At 43.2% G+C, this 20,210-nt stretch overlaps 1 long non-coding RNA gene across 1 annotated transcript; it reads left to right on the forward strand.

The window, feature by feature from the left end:
• The first annotated feature begins 947 nt into the window (after positions 1–947).
• Positions 948–19,556, forward strand: LOC143663459 (uncharacterized). Its single transcript, XR_013165915.1, has 3 exons — positions 948–1,308; positions 12,031–12,108; positions 17,688–19,556. It is a non-coding gene; the product is annotated as an uncharacterized LOC143663459 (long non-coding RNA).
• Positions 19,557–20,210: the final 654 nt, after the last annotated feature.

Consider the following 20,210-nt stretch of genomic DNA (forward strand, 5'->3'; position numbering starts at 1 on the left):
TTGGAGTAAATACAGTCTGCTTGCATCCTGTTTCAATATGTTCTGTTTGGCAGCATGGTGCATTATAAAGGGGGAAAATATGATAAAGGCTGTTTTGTGGCACACCAAGATAAGGAATGGTTTGCAGAGCCAGTCTTACTGTTGCCAATCACCTCATTCAGGTAACAAGCTATTCTAAATGATTTTAAAAATGGTTTCAAAGTAATCCTTTTACTATTGTGTCTTTGTGAGCGTATGTGTGTGTGTGTTTGTACTCACTCAAAATAAGGGCCCGTAAATTGCTACTAATGTGCCCTGTCTGTATTTCTTGGCATTACAAAACCTCCCCAGAGGCATTTTCATAGTTTGGAACTTGGTAGCCTAACAGTTCTGAGCTTCCGATTCTCACGTTAAAACAATTTATATAGTAGCTCCATGGTGACCTCAAATCAAGTGTGGCAGGAGAATTCTAGCTGGAGAGTGAACCAGGCTGTGTTTGAAGGTAGGCTCCATCTATCCACTGTCCATGGGATGAGCTTCTTGTCTTCCTGCCTGGTTTGCAGGGATTCCTAGAGGCTTCCGGGAGTTGTCACGAACAATGTGAAACTGTTTGAACGTTTGTGCATGCATGTGTGTGTATGTGCGTGTATGTACGTTCAAACATTTATGTGGAGAGAGCCGAAAATGTTCATGGCTCCTGAAAAGACTCTGTGGATCTGCCCCACCCCACTCTAATCACAGGATTAGAAACCAGTGGTGTATTGAATAATCTATCTTGGGCAGAATAGAATGTTTTCTTAGAAGGCAGGAGCCACATGTGACGGAAATAATAATACATGTTTGCTAAGAGACAGGATACTGAGGAGGAAACTGTAGCCAAGGAGGCAAGCCCTCAAAGTTTTACTGTCATATCTCATGTGACCTCAGAAAAGTTACTTCCTCTCTTTGGGCTACCTTAAAATGAAAGATTGAGGGAGTCGGGCTGGGGCAGACACTACAACATGCTTTAGTATCCCTTCACCCCTTCTTTCTTTTAAGAACAGAACACTCAGTTTTAGTTGAGCACATGGCTTTCTGCCTGGAGAGACATTTCCCAGCCTCCTTTGCGGGTCGGAGTGGCCAGGTGATTCCTTTCCAGCCGATAGGATGTGAGGGTGATGTGTCTACAGGACATGACAGTGTGAGCCAGTGAGGGCAATGCCCTGAGGACTAACAGATGGAAGGACCCTGGGTGCCTAGGTTACCTGGTGGAGCAGAACTCCCTGCTTGGCTTGGACCACCTGCCTATGTCTGAACCGCTAAGAAAAAAATCTTCATGCATCATCTTGGGTGAGTATATTTTGAATGTGGAAGTTTCTTGTTCAGTAGCTTAGTCTATAACTTAACGGATCCTGATCGGCTGAGTACTAGTTGTGGCTCTCCTTCTACCCCCTTACAGCTGAAACGTGGTATACACATAACAGGCCTTCAGTAAACCAAAAGAACAGATGAGCAGCTGGTTGGTTTCAATGGAATACTATAGGGATCGCTCATGAATCAGAATGGATTTGGATCAGCTCATGTTGAATTATTCTTCCATTTTGTTTCTCAGAAATGTGGGTCACTTGGGAACAGAGTGGTAACTGGCATTGTCTTACCCAAAGGTGGGGCTGGGAGTGGAGGAGGTGGCAGAAGGAACCAAGGAGATGTAGCAACACCCATCTAGATAGATAGACAGACAGACAGACAGATAGATAGATAGATAGATAGATAGATAGATATAGATAGAGATGGATCAGCTGTCTTACTATAACAATATTTATTCTTAATTTAGAGGGTATGGTTATGCTCAGTAGAATTTTTATTCTCAACAACCTTCAAAATGTTTTTCCCCATAGTTTAATAGTACCACTTAAGTATCAACTAAGCAGGAATATTTCAATAGAAATTTTATTTCATTTTAATTGCCTTGGAAATTCATGTGTATTTAGCAAATTGATGAGTTTTTTTTTTTTTTTTACAATTCTCCTTTGAATAAAGATGAAATTTTATAATAGACTTTTTAAAAGTAGTTAATCCTAAATCAAACTTTGGTTTTTTTATACCAGTATTTTAATTTGGGAATAAACGTGTGTGTTTGTGTGTGTATCTGTGAGTATACATATATGTATGTATTTGTATCTACATATACAAATATACATACATATTGCATATATACATGATAAATGGCCAGATAAGGTACAGAAGTATTTATCTTGCCAAGCTATGCCCAATAATCTCTTCATTGTGCTCTCAAACATATAATACACTTTGGCTCATTAATTTGCCAAATTTTACATTGTATAACAATATTAAAACCATAATCTTGTACTTACTTATCTGTAATCTGATACAAATACACAGAGTTGGAGAAAAAAAGAGATATTTCTATCTCTATCTCCCTTTCTCTCATCCCCTTTCAATTATTCGTCCATTCACTCAGCAAACATTTGTCTAATACATGCTAGGCTCCAGGGGTACAGAAAAAAAATGTCATGTCCCCTTGCTGACTGTCTGGTTTGAAATAATGTATGTACCCTAGAAAAGCTATGTTTTAATTCTAATCCCATTTTGTAAAGGCAGCCATTTCTTTTAATCCCTATTCAATACTGTATGTTTGAAACTGTAATCAGATCATCTCCCTGGAGATGTGATTTAATCAAGAGTGGTTGTTAAACTGGATTAGGTGATGGCATGTCTCCACCCATTCAGGCCTTGATTAGTTTCTGAAGTCCTATAAAAGAGGACTTCATTTTGGAGAATGAGAGAGATTCAGAGAGAGAGCAGAGAATGCTGTAGCACCATGAAGCAGAGAGTCCACTAGCCAGCACTTTGGAGATGAAGAAGGAAAATGCCTCCTGGGGAACTTCATGAAACAGGAAGCCAGGAGAGAAAGCTAACAGATGATGCTGTGCTCACCACGTGCCCTTCCAGCCAAGAGAGAAACCGTGACTGTGTCTGCCATGTGCCTTCTCATTTGAGAGAGAAACCCTGAACTTCATCAGCCTTCTTGAACCAAGGTGTCTTTCCCTGGATGCCTTTGATTGGACGTTTCTATAGACTTGTTTTAATTGGGACATTTTCTTGGCCTTAGAACTGTAAACTAGCAACTTATTAAATTCCCCTTTTTAAAAGCCATTCCATTTCTGGTATATTGCATTCTGGTAGCTAGCAAACCAGAACACTGACCCTCAAGAAATTCACAAAGGAATGAAGAACAAGGTGCAATGGTCAACAAAAGCAGTGCCTTGGCTGAGTAGAGGCAGAAACAGGCTGGTACGGGCTGACATGCTAATCTTTGAGTCCTCAGAGTGCCCTGGAATTGTTCTCTCACAGAGGACCATCCTTATCTTCACCAACTTTTTAACACAGCCAGGAATGCTCTGTTTGCTCTGTGGAAGTTCATCCTTCAGAGCTCTTCCTTGCTGCCCTTCAAGCCATCCCCGTCTAGGTCGGTTTCCTTTGTCTGCAGAGCAGCTGACATTTAGATGCAATGAACCAAGGTTCTCTGTAGCAGTGTGGGGACAGGAGCCAAGGAAGAGGGTCGGAGCTCTGGCCTCTGAAACAAGAACTGTTTGTGATCTAAGCCCACCACTGGCTGTCAGACCAGTCCTTCATTTATTGTCATTCACCATGAACAAGTCACTTCCTTTCAGTTTCCTCATTCATAAAATGGGCATAATCTTTCCTATCGTACAGCATTGTTGCAAGCTTCAAATCAAAGTATCAGCATAGTGCCCAATGCCTGCCAACAGCTCGATAAATATGAATAGTTGCTGATCTGGTAGCATGAGAAATTTTGCTTAGCCTAGTTGTTCTCAATCTTTGAAACATTCTTGGTTGTCACAGTTTGGGGAGGATTGCTAATAGAATCACATAAAAAAGAGTCCAGGGATGCTGTTAAGCATCTTGAAATGCACATAGAATTATCCATCCCAAATGCCAATAGCAATGACGTTGAACAACCCTGTGATAGCTCACAAAAAAATGCGAATTGCAACATGATATATTCAAAGTCTGCAGCTCTATTGTGCTCAATTTAAAAATGCCACCCTTGTCTTGGCATTTAATATTTAATAATTATAAAACATTTAATAATTATAATTTAATCTAATAATTATAAAACAGTGTTTCTGTTGCTTTTCTGTTGAGTGGAATTTTCTACACTTTTGCATCAAAATACCAGCAATACAAGTTTAATTCCTTCTACCCGTATATGAATTTTGGCTGAGAGAACCTGGCCCTAATTTCTCTGTAGGAAATATCACCATTTTCTAGTCTGACTAACAATTATGGTATTTATTTTCTGATTTCAGAGACACCTGTACCCAGTTTGCATAATCAGAACCAAAAGGGATCTGCTGTGGGGGGTAAGGAGTTATTGACAGTGATGATTAACAGCATAAATTGTTATGATTGTAGCATTTTAAGCTGGTATTCACTGAACACCTACTATATCCCAGGTACTGTGCCATGTGTTGGGTATTCAGTAGGGAATAAAACATGGTCCCTGTGCTCATTGTATTTGTCAGTTTTCAGGTGCCTTTAGCATATATTATTCTTATATTTATAAGAACTATTGAGAGAGGGGCCAAGATGGCGGCTTAGTAAGGTGCGCGCGTTTTAGTTCGTCCTCCAGAGCAACTACTAAATAACCAGAAACAGTACAGAACAGCTCCCGGAGCCACGACAGAGACCAAACACACAGCGTACCCCAGTCTGGACCAGCTGGACCGGCTGCGAGTCTCCGCAAAAGTGAGTTCCCCGAGCCGTGCGCACTTCCCCAAGCCGCGGCAGCCGGCGGCCGGCGCCCCTCCCTCACAGACAGCTTCCCGGACTGGCTGCAAGTCTATGGACCAGCTGTGAGTCTCAGAACAGCCAGTTCCCAAGCCGCGGCAGCCAGCGGCCAGCGCCCCTTCCCCACAGGTGGTTTCCCAGACCAGCTGCGAGTCTCCGGACCAGCTGCGAGTCTCGGAACAGTGAGTTCCCCAAGCCACGGTGGCCGGCGCCACTCCCCCACAGGCGGCTTCCCGGAGGGAAAGGAAAGAGTCTCCAACAGTAGCAGGGACTGAGTCCAACCAAACACCAATAGTGGCATTAATAAACAAATTCTGACTACTAAAAATAGGCCCCCAGCTCAGGCGAAACTGATCAAGGCGAAAGTCACCTATTGGGCTAACTGAAAAAGAGGAAAGGAAACAAAACAGAGCCTTCTGAGGCTGTTTCTACGGAGGCTTGGTTGCCTCTGGACTCAGCGCCAGGATTACACAGGCTGCAACTGCCCCAAATGCAGAAACAGGCTGCTTTCAGGGCTGTCTACCACCTGAACCTTCCGCATGGGAGGGGTGAAACACAACTCAGGTGGAATCCCTCTCTCAAAGAATTCAGATCCCAGGGCTTTGCAATTTGAAGCCATTAAAACCAGCCTACAACCTTTCCTCTGTCTCCACCACGCCCCCAGCAGGGAGAGCCTTCCAAAGTTAAAGGAGCCACAACATATTTTGCTGGTGGGACCCGCAGACAGACAAGTGCCACATACTGGGCAGGATAAGAAAAACAGAGCCCAGAGACTTCACAGGAAACTCTTTCAACCTGCTGAGTCTCACACTCAGGGAAAACTGATGCAGGTGATTCCTTCCCCCTGAAAGGAGGCCAGCTTAGTCTGGGAAAACCCGGCTGGAGTCTGTAATACCTATGTAGACCCTCCTAAGGGTAGGGAGGGAAAAGGCACCTTACAAGCAGGACAAGAAACAAGAAAATAAGAGCTGAAAATTTACCCTCTGTTAAACAAAACTTAAGCTAAAGGCCAAGAAAAAGCTGAAGGTCAATGAACAGATAGACAACAAACTCATCTAGCAAGAAAACCCTAGGTAAGATAAGTGAAAGCAATCTCCAGAATAAACTAATTAAGGTAATTAAATGTCCAGATGCCAGCAAAAAATAACAAATCACACAAGGAAAATTGAAGATATGGCCCAGTCAAAGGAACAAACCAATAGTTCAAATGAGATACAGGAGCTGAGACAACTAATTCTGAATATATGAACAGAAATGGAAAACCTCTTCAAAAACCAAATCAATCAATTGAGGGAGGACATGAAGAAGGCAAGGAATGAACAAAAAGAAGAAATGGAAAGTCTGAAAAAACAAATCACAGAACTTATGGGAATGAAAGATACAGTAGAAGAGATAAAAAAAACAATGGAAACCTACAATGGTAGATTTCAAGAGACAGAGGTTAGAATTAGTGAACTGGAGGATGGAACATCTGAAATCCAAAAAGAAACAGAAACTATAGGGAAAAGAATGGAAAAATTTGAGCAGGGGCTCAGGGAATTGAATGATAATATGAAGTGCGCAAATATATGTGTTGTGGGTGTCCCAGAAGGAGAAGAGAAGGGAAAAGGAGGAGAAAAACTAATGGAAGAAATTTTCACTGAATATTTCCCAACTCTTATGAAAGACCTAAAATTACAGATCCAAGAAGTACAGCACACCCCAAAGAGAATAGATCCAAATAGGCGTTCTCCAAGACACTTACTAGTTAGAATGTCAGAGGTCAAAGAGGAAGAGAGGATCTTGAAAGCAGCAAGAGAAAAACAATCCATCACATACAAGGGAAACCCAATAAGACTATGTGTAGATTTCTCAGCAGAAACCATGGAGGCAAGAAGACAGTGGGATGATATATTTAAATTACTAAAAGAGAAAAACTGCCAACCAAGAATTCTACATCCAGCAAAATTGTCCTTCAAAAATGAGGGAGAAATTAAAACATTCTCAGACAAAAAGTCACTGAGAGAATTTGTGACCAAGAGACCAGCTCTGCAAGAAATACTAAAGGGAGCACTAGAGACAGATACAAAAAGACAGAAGAGAGAGGTGTGGAGAAGAATATAGAAAGAAGGAAAATTAGATATGATATATATAATACAATAGGCAAAATGGTAGAGGAAAGTATTACCCAAACAGTAATAACACTAAATGTTAATGGACTGAATTCCCCAATCAAAAGACATAGACTGGCAGAATGGATTAAAAAACAGGATCCTTCTATATGCTGTCTACAGGAAACACATCTTAGACCCAAAGATAAACATAGGTTGAAAGTGAAAGGTTGGGAAAAGATATTTCATGCAAATAACAACCAGAAAAGAGCAGAAGTAGCTATACTAATATCCAACAAATTAGACTTCAAATGTAAAACAGTTAAAAGAGACAAAGAAGGATACTATCTACTAATAAAAGGAACAATTCAACAAGAAGACATAACAATCATAAATATTTATGTGCTGAACCAGAATGCCCCAAAATACATGAGGCATACACTGCAAATATTGAAAAGGGAAATAGACACATCTACCATAATAGTTGGAGACTTCAATTCCCCACTCTCATCAATGGACAGAACATCTAGACAGAGGATCAATAAAGAAACAGAGAATTTGAATATTACAATAAATGAGCTAGACTTAACAGATATTTATAGGACATTATACCCCACAACAGCAGGATACACCTTTTTCTCAAGTGCTCATGGATCATTCTCAAAGATAGACCATATGCTGGGTCACAAAGCAAGTCTCAACAAATTTAAAAAGATTGAAATCATACACAACACTTTCTCAGATCATAAAGGAATGAAGTTGGAAATCAATAATAGGCAGAGTGCCAGAAAATTCACAAATATGTGGAGGCTCAACAGCACACTCTTAAACAACCAGTGGGTCAAGGAAGAAATTACAAGAGAAATTAGTAAATATCTCGAGGCGAATGAAAATGAAAACACAACATATCAAAACCTATGGGACGCAGCAAAGGCAGTGCTAAGAGGGAAATTTATTGCCCTAAATGCCTATATCAAAAAAGAAGAAAGGGCAAAAATTCAGGAATTAACTGTCCATTTGGAAGAACTGTAGAAAGAACAGCAAACTAACCTCAAAGCAAGCAAAAGGAAAGAAATAACAAAGATTAGAGCAGAAATAAATGAAATTGAGGACATGAAAACAATAGAGAAAATCAATAAGACCAGAAGTTGGCTCTATGAGAAAATCAACAAGATTGATGGGCCCTTAGCAAGATTGACAAAAAGAAGAAGAGAGAGGACGCAAATAAATAGGATCAGAAATGGAAGAGGAGACATAACCACTGACCTCACAGAAATAAAGGAGGTAATAACAGAATACTATGAACAACTTTATGCTAATAAATACAACAATGTAGATGAAATGGACAAGTTCCTAGACAGGCATGAACAACAAACCTTGACTCAAGAAGAAATAGATGACCTCAACAAACCAATCACAAGTAAAGAAATTGGATCAGTCATTCAAAAGCTTCCCAAAAAGAAAAGTCCAGGACCAGATGGCTTCACATGTGAATTCTACCAAACATTCCAGAAAGAATTAGTACCAACTCTGCTCAAACTCTTCAAAAAAATCGAAGTGGAGGGATAGCTACCTAATTCATTCTATGAAGCCAACATCACCCTCATACCAAAACCAGGCAAAGATATTACAAAAAAAAAGAAAACTACAGACCAATCTCTCTAATGAATATAGATGCAAAAATCCTCAACAAAATTCTAGCAAATCGAATCCAAAAACACATTAAAAGAATTATACATCATGACCAAGTAGGATTCATCCCAGGTATGCAAGGATGGTTCAACATAAGAAAATCAATTAATGTAATACACCACATCAACAAATCAAAGCAGAAAAATCACATGATCATCTCAATTGATGCAGAGAAGGCATTTGACAAGATTCAACATCCTTTCCTGTTGAAAACACTTCAAAAGATAGGAATACAAGGGAACTTCCTTAAAATGATAGAGGGAATATATGAAAAACCCACAGCTAATATCATCCTCAATGGGGAAAAATTGAAAACTTTCCCTCTAAGATCAGGAACAAGACAAGGATGTCCATTATCACCACTATTATTCAACATCGTGTTGGAAGTTCTAGCCAGAGCAATTAAACAAGAAAAAGAAACAAAATTGGAAAGGAAGAAGTAAAACTCTCACTGTTTGCAGATGATATGATACTATACGTCGAAAACCCTAAAAAATCCACAGCAAAACTACTAGAGCTAATAAACGAGTACAGCAAAGTAGCAGGTTACAAGATCAACATTCAAAAATCTGTAGTGCTTCTATACACTAGCAATGAACAAGCTGAGGGGGAAATCAAGAAATGAATCCCATTTACAACTAAAAGAATAAAATACTTAGGAATAAATTTAACTAAAGAGACAAAAGACCTATACAAAGAAAACTACAAAAACTGTTAAAAGAAATCACAGAAGACCTAAATAGATGGAAGGGTATACCATGTTCATGGATTGGAAGACTAAATATAGTTAAGATGTCAATTCTACCTAAATTGATTTACAGATTCAACGCAATACCAATCAAAACCCCAACAACTTATTTTTCAGAAATAGAAAAACCAATAAGCAAATTTATCTGGAAGGGCAGGGTACCCCAAATTGCTAAAAGTATCTTGAGGAAAAAAAACAAAGCTGGAGGTCTCACGCTGCCTGACTTTAAGGCATATTATGAAGTCACAGTGGTCAAAACAGCGTGGTATTGGCATAAAGATAGATATATCGACCAATGGAATCGAATAGAGTGCTCAGATATAGACCCTCTCATCTATGGACATTTGATCTTTGATAAGGCAGTCAAGCCAACTCAGCTGGGACAGAATAGTCTCTTCAATAAATGGTTCCTAGAGAACTGGATATCCACATGCAAAAGAATGAAAGAGGACCCATATCTCACACCCTATACAAAAGTTAACTCAAAATGGATCAAAGATCTAAACATTAGGTCTAAGACCATAAAACAGTTAGAGGAAAATGTAGGGAGATATCTTATGAATCTTATAATTGGAGGCGGTTTTATGGACCTTACACCTAAAGCAAGAGCACTGAAGAAAGAAAGAAAGAAATGGGAGCTCCTCAAAATTAAACACTTTTGTGCATCAAAGAACTTCATCAAGAAAGTAGAAAGACAACCTACACAATGGGAGACAATATTTGGAAACGACATATCAGATAAAGGTCTAGTATCCAGAATTTATAAAGAGATTGTTCAACTCAACAACAAAAAGACAGCCAACCCAACTGCAAAATGGGAAAAAGACTTGAACAGACACCTCTCAGAAGAGGAAATACAAATGGCCAAAAGGCACATGAAGAGATGCTCAATGCCCCTGGCCATTAGAGAAATGCAAATCAAAACCACAATGAGATATCATCTCACACCCGCCAGAATGGCCATTATCAACAAAACAAAAAATGACAAGTGCTGGAGAGGATGCGGAGAAAGAGGCACACTGATCCACTGTTGGTGGGAATGTCAAATGGTGCAACCACTGTGGAAGGCAGTTTGGCGGTTCCTCAAAAAACTGAATATAGAATTGCCATACGACCCAGCAATACCATTGCTAGGTATCTACTCAAAGGACTTAAGGGCAAAGACACAAATGGACATTTGCACACCAATGTTTATAGCAGCATTATTTACAATTGCAAAGAGATGGAAACAGCCAAAATGTCCATCAACAGACGAGTGGCTAAACAAACTGTGGTATATACATACGATGGAATATTATGCAGCTCTAAGACAGAATAAACTTATGAAGCATGTAATAACATGGATGGACCTAGAGAACATTATGCTGAGTGAGACTAGCCAAAAACTAAAGGACAAATACTGTATGGTCTCACTGATATGAACCGACATTAGTGAATAAACTTGGAATATGTCATTGGTAACAGAGACCATCAGGAGATAGAAATAGGGTAAGATAATGGGTAATTGGAGCTGAATGACGCAGACTGTGCAACAGGACTGGATACAAGGACTCAGAAATGGACAGCACAATATTACCTAATTGTAATGTAATTATGTTAAAACATTGAATGAAGCTGCATGTGAGGTATAGTTTTTTTTTCTCTCTATTGTTTTATTTCTTTTTCTGTTGTCTTTTCATTTCTTTTTCTAAATCGATGCAAATGTACTAAGAAATGATGAATATGTATCTATGTGATGATATTAAGAATTACTGATTGTATATGTAGAATGGAATGATTTCTAAATGTTTTGTTAGTTAATTTTTTTAATTAATAAAAAAAAGAACTATTGAGATAGGAAAGTCATGTTATGTTATGTCATGTTACAAGTGAGAGTTACATTGATGTATAACGGTCAGGATTCTTTGTTGCAAAGAGCAGAGAGAACTCTACATTGTATAAGCACAGGGAATTTATTAAAGGATATTCAATTAACAAGATCCCTAGGATGCCCAGAGAATTGAACAGGGCAGGATGCAGCCAGTTACCGATCTTCCCCAAAATTAAAAAAAAAAAAAAAAAAAGTCATTGGAAAGATGATGGACAACCACAATTATGACATGTGCCCAATTCCAGGCCAACCACGAGCTACTGATTCAACTGCTAGGAAAAGGGAAGCATAAGCCATTAAGGGATTAAGTAGGTAGATTGCTGCAGAAACAGCCATCGATTTGTTTCTGGCTTTCTGCATTCATGCTCTTGGGTCGTCCTCTCCCCGCCGACTCGGGGCTTGGACTTTGACTTTCTTTGGCCAGTGAGACAACAGCAAATGTGACATAAGCAGAAACTTGAAAAGTGCTTGTACATGGAGGCTTGTTCTCCTGCTGTTTCTAATCCTGAGATACTCCCTTCCCCCAAATAAAGAAGCCTGAGCTGGCCTGCTGGAGGATGAGAGACACATGGCCCAGTCACCTCTGTTGCTCAAGCTGACAGCTGGCCGGCCAGCAGACCCCTGAGTAAGGCCTTCCTGGATCAGCCAGCTGCCCTCTGACCTCAGATCCATCCAAGACCCCAGCAGAGGTGAGCCGAGCTGGTATAGACCTGAAGAGCTTCCCAGCCAACCCACACAACGAGCTACATAAAAACAGCTGTTGTTCTAAGCCATTGCAAATTGGGGATGTGTGTGATGCTGCAAAAGCTAACCAATATTCCCTTCCCTCTCCACAGTCTTGCAGTATCTTGCCAGAATTCCTGAAAGAAGATTTATCAGCCATGAGACTTGGGGAATGAGGAAAAAAAGTCAGGGTTAAGTGTATCCATCAAAGACAAACATATGAGTTAGTTCATTCAACCATTCATTCATCAGATATTGCAGAAGAAACAGTATTTTTTAAGCAGTTGCAGTGCTGGGATCTCAGGATCCAGCCACAAATGACATAAGAAGCACCCAGGGAAGAAGAGCAGTACACAAGCAAAGAGAGAATCACATGTGATGATGAGCAGCACCGGTAAGGCCGGGGGTCTGTGGGGAAAGGCAGGAGGCTGACCTCATCTGGAAACAGCAAAGATCTTATTGGGGAAACAAGAATCCTGATGCCCAGTGAATCTGAGCCTGATGGAGGTGGGTCACAGCAGGCGCAGCAGGCAGCCATGAGAGAGGAGGGATTCTGATACATTGTAGATGTCTGATGCCCACATTTAAGTCATTATGGTGAATTTGGTGAAAAAGACATAATTTATTGCCATACACTTTCCTGGTTCATTTCTCAAAAGACTAATTTTGTAGTTGCAGGGTCACAGTCACCACATAATAAATATCAGTCGAACAGCTAAATAATGAATAAAAGCCAGGCGCTCCATGGTGTTGAACTGGCATTATGAAGCAGTATTATGTAACGAAGTGTGAAATCCAGGCAGCCTGCCTGGAAACAAGCACCATACGTGTTCTCATCCTGCTTTTATTTCTTCTGTGTTCTGAAGCGTTCGAATGATATGATTTTGCAACATGTATAGGCCTTACATCTCCTGTGCAACAGTGAATTTAGCTCAAGTTACAAAGCCCCATAGGTCTTTTGGAAGTTTTTTGGAAGCCCACATGAGTTTCAGCGTGTTCTGAATGTCATCAGTAAATGAAATAGATCCAGGGACATCCTGTACCACAAAGACCAGCAACTTTGGAATCAGGAAGACCCAGGTTTAATTGCCAGCCCCATCAGTCACCATCAGCATAAATTTGGCAAATCATGTTACTCCTTCACACCTTGCAACCCTGGCTATAAAATGGGATTTTATACTCATTCCTTGGGGTAGTTGAAAAGAAAGAAAGAAGTGTTGGGATTGACAACTGTTAAGTGCTACAAAACTGCATCTCCTCCTCTCCTTATTCCATGCCGTGGGCAAGCCCTGCTCTCAGATAACATGGCCTTTTCATGGAGGAGAAGAAAGGAGCTTTTTGAAAAAAAAAAAAATAAGAGGGGGTCACACTTAACACGGCTTCGCCTGCCAGCACTGTGGAGAGGCCAAGCCAGTTGAGCTGAACTGCTTTCTGTGCAAGGTTTAAGTTATTCTCGCCCACTTCCTGCCCAGTGTGAGTATTGGCCACAGGGTTTCCTGAAAGGACGGAGGCCAAGATGCCCAACACGTTGCCCAAGGGAGGAAGCCTTTGCCTCATAGGACCTGGAGCCCCCGAGCCTGGGAGGGCGAAGGGAGGTCTGAAGGGGCAGAGGTCGGATGCCAAATTGCTGTCTGTGAATTGGGCAAAAAGGAAAGAATGGACATCATTTATTTGTCCCTTTAGTCCATACCCTTGCCCAGCAACTAGGACCCCAGTCCTGGGCCAGCTCCTGGGGTTCAATCTGAGCGTGCCCCTGACTCTCGGCCCTTCGCAGTGATTGTGAAAGCGTGGGGCTGGGAGGGGACTCTGCTTATGGGGCCAGAAGTCAACTAATAAATAATAATGACAAGACACGCAATGCTTACTGTACCCGAGGCACTGATGAATGCTTTGCATATGTTCACCCACTGAAGTCTCTCTTTGTCCATTCACAGAGGTACAAGTGTGGTCTCTGATTTACAGATGCAGAAATAAAGAAGGTCACACAGTTAGCAAGTGACAGCATTGGTATGTGAGCCAGAGGCTCTAGCTCCAGAGTTTGGGTTTAAACCTCTACATCGAACTGGGCCTCTAAATACCTAATCTTTAATACAAGGTGGTTTCCACCAAAGAATTTTCCAGCTGCTTCGGAAACTCAGGTCTGCAGAAGAAGCCTGATTCTTAGTGGGCTCCCCCTCTCCTGGAACTGGTACCGGCTCCCAGTTCTGAGGGAACAGAGGGCTTTACCACATTTAGGATAGTGAAGAGACCCAAAACACTGACCCCAATAGAGTAAGCCCTTATTTTTCAGTAGAAAATGAAGATTCGAGGGTGGGGTGGGGACTTTCCCAGAGTCACACAGCATTTTATCATCTAAGTAAGTTGTTTTCTTCCTTCTTGCCTTTTCTGCATCCTTCAGTGGACATTTACGGAGTCCCTCTTCTTAAGTGCTGGTAGAACATAACGGTTAGGGACACAGATTTGAGCCCAGCTGTCTGGGGTTGCACCTGGGCTCCACTCTTTATTGATTTTGTGATCCTGAGCAAGTTATTTACCTTCTCATCCTCACCTTCTCATCTGTGGAGCGGGTATGGGGTAATGACAGCACATTCCTCATGGGGTTTTATGAGGCTTACTTTGGCTGATATACACAATGCCCTAAAAGCAGTGCCTGGCACCCAGCAAGCACTGTGTCAGCACTAGCCCTTAGTTCCCAAACCATGCCTGACGGGAGGTGGCAGCCTGGCAGAAAACTTCCGACAACAGCTTGAAAAGTGTGAATCTTACACCTTCTCAGAGCACCCTTCCAGAGGTGCTGGGCCCAGAGGATGCAGAGACAGTTGGTTTAGCCCAGTCATTGGGAGATCCTGAGTCTGATAAACTGACAAATAAGCCATTGTGAGGCAATATGGGGGTTATATTTGTAATTAGGTTGAAAAATTATAATTCCCAATAATGTATCAGTCAATGCATTCATTTTCTACTGCTGTGTAACAAATGACCACAAACTTAATGGCTCAAAACAACATTTATTCATTCATTCATTCATTAGTTCAGAGTTCTGGAGGTCAAAAGTCTGGTGGGGCCAGCTGGGCTCTCAGCTTTGGGTCTCACAAGGCTGAATCCCAGGTGCTGGCTGCCTGGGCTCCCATCTGGAGGCTCTGGGAAGAATGCACTTCCAACACATCTGGTTTTCTCTGTGGCCATTGGTCTGAGGTCCCTGTTTCCTTGCTGAGCTCCTGGAAGCCATCTCCTGTGGTCCCTTCCACTCTCAAGCCAGCAGCAGCAGGTTGAATCTTTTTCGTGCATAGAATCTCTCTGACCTCTTCTGCTGACAGTCTGAGAAAATGCTGTGCTTCGAAAGGGCTCCTAGGATGGGCTCAGGCCCACCTGGAAATCTCTTTTGATTAACTCAAAGTCAACTGATTAGTAAGCTTCACTACATCTGTAAACTCCCTCTTGCCCAACAACTTACATAACCACAGGAGTGTTATCTCCTCATTTTCATGGGGCCAGGGATTATACGAGGGCCATTGGGGAGGAGGTCATTTTAGAATTCTGCCTACCAGTTAGGATAAACTCGGTTATGCTTGGTAATAAATAGCCCCTAATCCACATCGTGTGTGAACTGAAAGGGCAACCACCATCTCCAATTTAGGTGGTCTGTGGTAAGGAGAAAGACACAACAGGACAAAAGATTCCCAGGGTCTCAAAGCTTCTGCCCAGGAATCAAGCCCACCACCTCCTCTTAAATTTTATGGCGCAAAGTAACTCACATGGCCACATGTAACTTTAAGGGGGTGGGAATGTAGTTCATGCACTGGTTTAGGAGAGAAGATCAGCCATATTTGATGACTGGAAGGAAAGACTACCACAAGGAATGAGTCACCAAAGAGAAAGTGACGGCTCTGAGCATGGTCTCCATGCCAGGCACTCAGCTGGTTACTGAACGGATCACTCTTCGATCAGCAAAAGACAGAAAGAAAACTCACCTGAACCAGCTTTAGGCAAAAGGAAAGTGCTGCCTCTGTCCCTAGAAATGACCCCAGGGCAGCTTTCAGAGTCTGAGGAAGAGGGGCAGGTCTCAGCCTCTGGGCCTGGAACCAGGGATGGAGTTGCTTCCTCAGCCCACATCCCAGATGTGCTTAGGCGTGCCTTGGCCTTGCCCTCTCCAGGACAGGGGACAGTCCCACTTTGGGAATGAGAGAGTGACTTTCTTTCTGTACACATGTTAGGCCCAAGGAGAGGCTCTGATTGGCCCAGCCTTAGACACATCATCATCACCATGGGAGAGAAGGTAAGAATTTGGGGGAGACAGTTAAGGAGCAAGACCTATTGCCAAAGAAAGAACAGAAAGCAAATGGAAAGCACGGCTCCCACAGTCTCTCCAGCTATCTTATGTTTCTTTCCCCCTCACAATAACTCCATGGAATACGTGTATAAAGCTTGTGCATTCATTTCCTAGGGGTGCCGAAACAAAACATCGTAGATGGCATGACTTTCAACCACTGAAATCTATCCTTGCACAGTTCTAGGGGCCAGAAGTGTGAAATACATGAGCAGTGCCATGCTCTCTCTGAAGACCCCTCCCTTGTCTTGTCCTGGCTTCCAGTGGTTAGTGGCAATTCTTGGCTCTCCTTGGCTTGCAGCCACCTCACTCCAATCTTGGTCTCCATCTTCACACGGTGTCTGCCCTGGGTGACATCTCCTCTCCTCTGATGACACCTGTGATGTCATACTGGATCAGGTCCCCCCACACCCATCTAGTATGACCTCACCTTAACTTGATGGCATCTGTAAAGCTCCTATTTCCATATAAGGTCACACTCAGAGGTTCTTGCAATTAAGATTTCAACAGATCTTCTTGGTGGGACACAATTGACCTATAACACCCCACTTAGCAGAAGATGAGGTTTTCCCTACACTTGGTAACAGATGTGAAATTTAACTGAAGTCTGTACTACTCCAAAACCCAGCTTTTTAAAGCCCGGCTCTTTCCACTAAGCCCAGCTCTTCTTGAAAGACTTTTTCTGAGTCCTTTCTGCATGAACAGTCCCAGGGAAAAATGTCTGGGCAAGCTTATTTGCCATTAACGCTTGTCTCCATGCGTGGCGAGCTCATGGAGGAGTCTCTATTCTGAAATACAGGACTCTCTTCATCATCGCTACCCCAAAGCCAAGCCCAATTGTGGTGTTTGTCTTCATTCCTTCATTTTGGGCCATGTGGGCCAACTTTCCATTTGGGTTTGCCAAGAGCAAAAGTAAGAAGGTCAAAAACATGTCCCATAAACAACAGGAGATTTATTGCTTTTACCCAAAGGAATAATCATGTCAACAGGAACACTGGATGGAACATCCCGGCCAGCGGTTCAATGTCCCCCCCTCCCCAAAACATACCGACTGTCACCCTGAAGCCAGAGTAGCACAGGCACTGCCGGCTCCTGGTCTCCAACCTCAGAGCATGGGCAGGAATGGGCAGGCTCAGAGGTGGCCTCCAAGGCTGGCCCTGACCTCAGCCCTTCAGACGCTCTGTGTGGTCTTGTGTGATATTTTCTGTGGACCAGAAGCTGCTGCTGGGCTTTTGGCCGGACATTGAGTGATAGGGGACATCCAAGATAGGCTATTGCCGTTTCAGACTTGGCTACCATTACAAGTGGAAACAGGGAGTCTCAGGCAAGGACTGTGGTGACTTGAAAGGTTGAGATCGCAAGGCATAGAACAGAAGGGAATGAAGCCAGGGCAGCTGAGATTTGGCCTTTTTGCTATTTGCCAATAGGATTTTCTCTTTCCAGGCATGTCAGCTGAAAATGGCCCACCTGGGAAAGCATCATAGAACTTTGGAAGGGAGACTCCAGAGAGGTGTCGGCTGTGGGACAGGCTTCTTGGACCACCGAGGAGATCTCTGGCTCCATCAGTGATGGAGGAAAGGAAGGGGCAACGTGGTGACTTCCCAGTTTCCGTTCCACTTACCCCCCCCCAGGGTGCCGCAGCCCTGGGGTCCGGGTGGTCAATAGTGGGCTCAACCAGTGTGTGTAGCCACACCTGCCTTGCCACAGTGGACAGCTACATTGGTCCAGTAGCACAGTCTTACATTGAGTTCCTCCAGAAGCAGACCCTGAGATAAGTAACTGCACGCAAGTCATTTATTTGGGAGTGATCCCTGGAAACACATTTTCCCTGAGTGAGAAAATGAGAAAGGGAAGGGAAGGAGGCCAGTTCCAGGTTATCACAGTAGGCAGCTAAAACTTATGCCACTGAGAACTTTGGAAACAGTGTAGAGTTATCCTCCCAAAAGGATGAAGGAATTGGGCTACTTATGTACCAAATTTCATCAGTCATTGGTTGAAAGTTGTTTCTCGGGGCATTAGGATTTCTCAATACTTCTGGCCTGCCCCCTGTGGAGGAAGAGCAGGTCCCAGTGGCCAGAGATGGCTGTGGGGCAGAGAGGTAGTGGCTGGCCAGGGAAAGACAGGCCAGTCCTGAGATGTGAGGCCTGAAGACATGAGAACAGCACTGGAGGGTTGCTGCTAGCATGAAGCCCAGGAGTTTCTTCTGTATCGAGAGAAAGATGTTTCCTTTTGGAAGAGGAATGAGAAAGCATGTTTCTTGGCAGTCCACATTGTGAGCACATGGAGACTCAGCTTTAGGGTAGAGCTAATGGCATATCTTTCATTCAGAGTGCAATCAAAGAAGCCGAGTTAGTAGAAAACATAGATTGATATTGATTGTGAGGAATCGATTTATATGATTTTGGGGACTGGCCTGGAAAGTCCAAAATCCATAGAACAAGTCATCAGAAAGGGTGGGCTGCAGCTACAGTCCAGACGCAGAATTCCTTCTTCCTCTTCCTCATGAAATTTTCAATTCTGTTCTTAAAGCATTTCAACTGATTGAACCGGCCCACCCAGATGATCTCACATGAGCTCCCTTACTTGAAGTCAACTGACTATGACTTTCATCACACCCACAAAGTACTTTCATGGAAACACCTAGATAAGTGTTTGGTAGAATAACTGGGGCCCGTAGCATAGCCAGGTTGAAACATCACTGTATGGAATAGGGGCACAGAAAGAGACAATTCATTGGTGACCAAGTTCCTGGGTCAACCCATTCCTGAACCCCTTACTACCTCCACCTTTTCCAGTTGCACTATCCAAAAAATCCCTTCTTTGATTTGTTGAGCTGGGTGTTCTGTAACTTGAAACTATAGAGTCACAAGACACAAGAGGGGTCCTCAACGAATAGGTGGCATTCACTCGGACGAGACCTTCTAAGGAGGGCTGTGTTCCAAGTGGGTCGCTCATCATGTGGACAATGACCTTAGTGAAACCAGCTGCCTTGGACCTGGCTCTGTGTGCAGACCCAAAGACAGAGATGACTCTTGCGCTGCCTGTGGGTGATGGACAATTAAACCATAACCAGAGTGGGCAGTGCTACGACAGGGCAGAGGGAGGCATGGGGCCACAGGAGCCTGGGGGGGTGGACAGGGAGCTGAAGTGTCCCTGAAGAAGGTGATGTTTCAGCTCAGTCTGAAAAGGGGAGAGAACAAAGCAGGAAGAGTAGGTGAGTGAGACATAGCCTGTGCAAATATCAACGGCCACTCAGATGGGGCAAATGCAAGTCCTAGAGATTGCTCACCATGCATGGTTTGAGGGGTTCCTTAGACTCTCTGTCCATCAGTGTCCTCATCTGTAAGATGATGGTAATAGTAGGAAAGAGTTCTACTTGTAAAGCGCACTCTCTTTTCCCTTTCTTCCCTCCTTCCTTCCCCTCTGCTGCCATCCTTAGAGCTCCTTCTCCGACTCTAAATCTCCCGCCTCCCTCTCATAAACCCTTGAGATGACCTTGGGCCCACTCAGATTTTCCAAGAGAACCCCCATCTCAAGATCTTTAATTTAATCACATCCACATGTAAGGTGACACGTTCACAGGGTCAGGGGATTTTAGGACACAGGCGCCTTTGGGGACTATTACTCGGCCGACCACCGATGGTCCCAGGAGCTGTTCGTGTTTTCAACCTTTGGGCTTTTTGACTAGCCATAACCCGAGTCTATGTGGGGGCCACCTGCTCGCTCTCTGTGGCTTCTCCTGGTAACACCAAGGGTCCTGCAGGGGTCCCCATGGCTCAGCCCCCAAGTGGCCACCTCCTCACCCATCGGGGCTGTCTCTCAGGCTGCCCCCTGCTCCCCATGCTGACGCGCCGGCAGGAGCCTGGGAGCGGCCAGATGTGAGCTGCCTGGAAAAGAGCCTACCTCTTTGGGGTGAGAATTATGAGTAAAGATATGTGGGGAGCGGGAAGGAGAGGGGGCACCCAG

Source organism: Tamandua tetradactyla, chromosome 19, assembly GCF_023851605.1.
Source record: "Tamandua tetradactyla isolate mTamTet1 chromosome 19, mTamTet1.pri, whole genome shotgun sequence".
In the NCBI taxonomy this organism is placed as follows: Eukaryota; Metazoa; Chordata; class Mammalia; order Pilosa; family Myrmecophagidae; genus Tamandua; species Tamandua tetradactyla.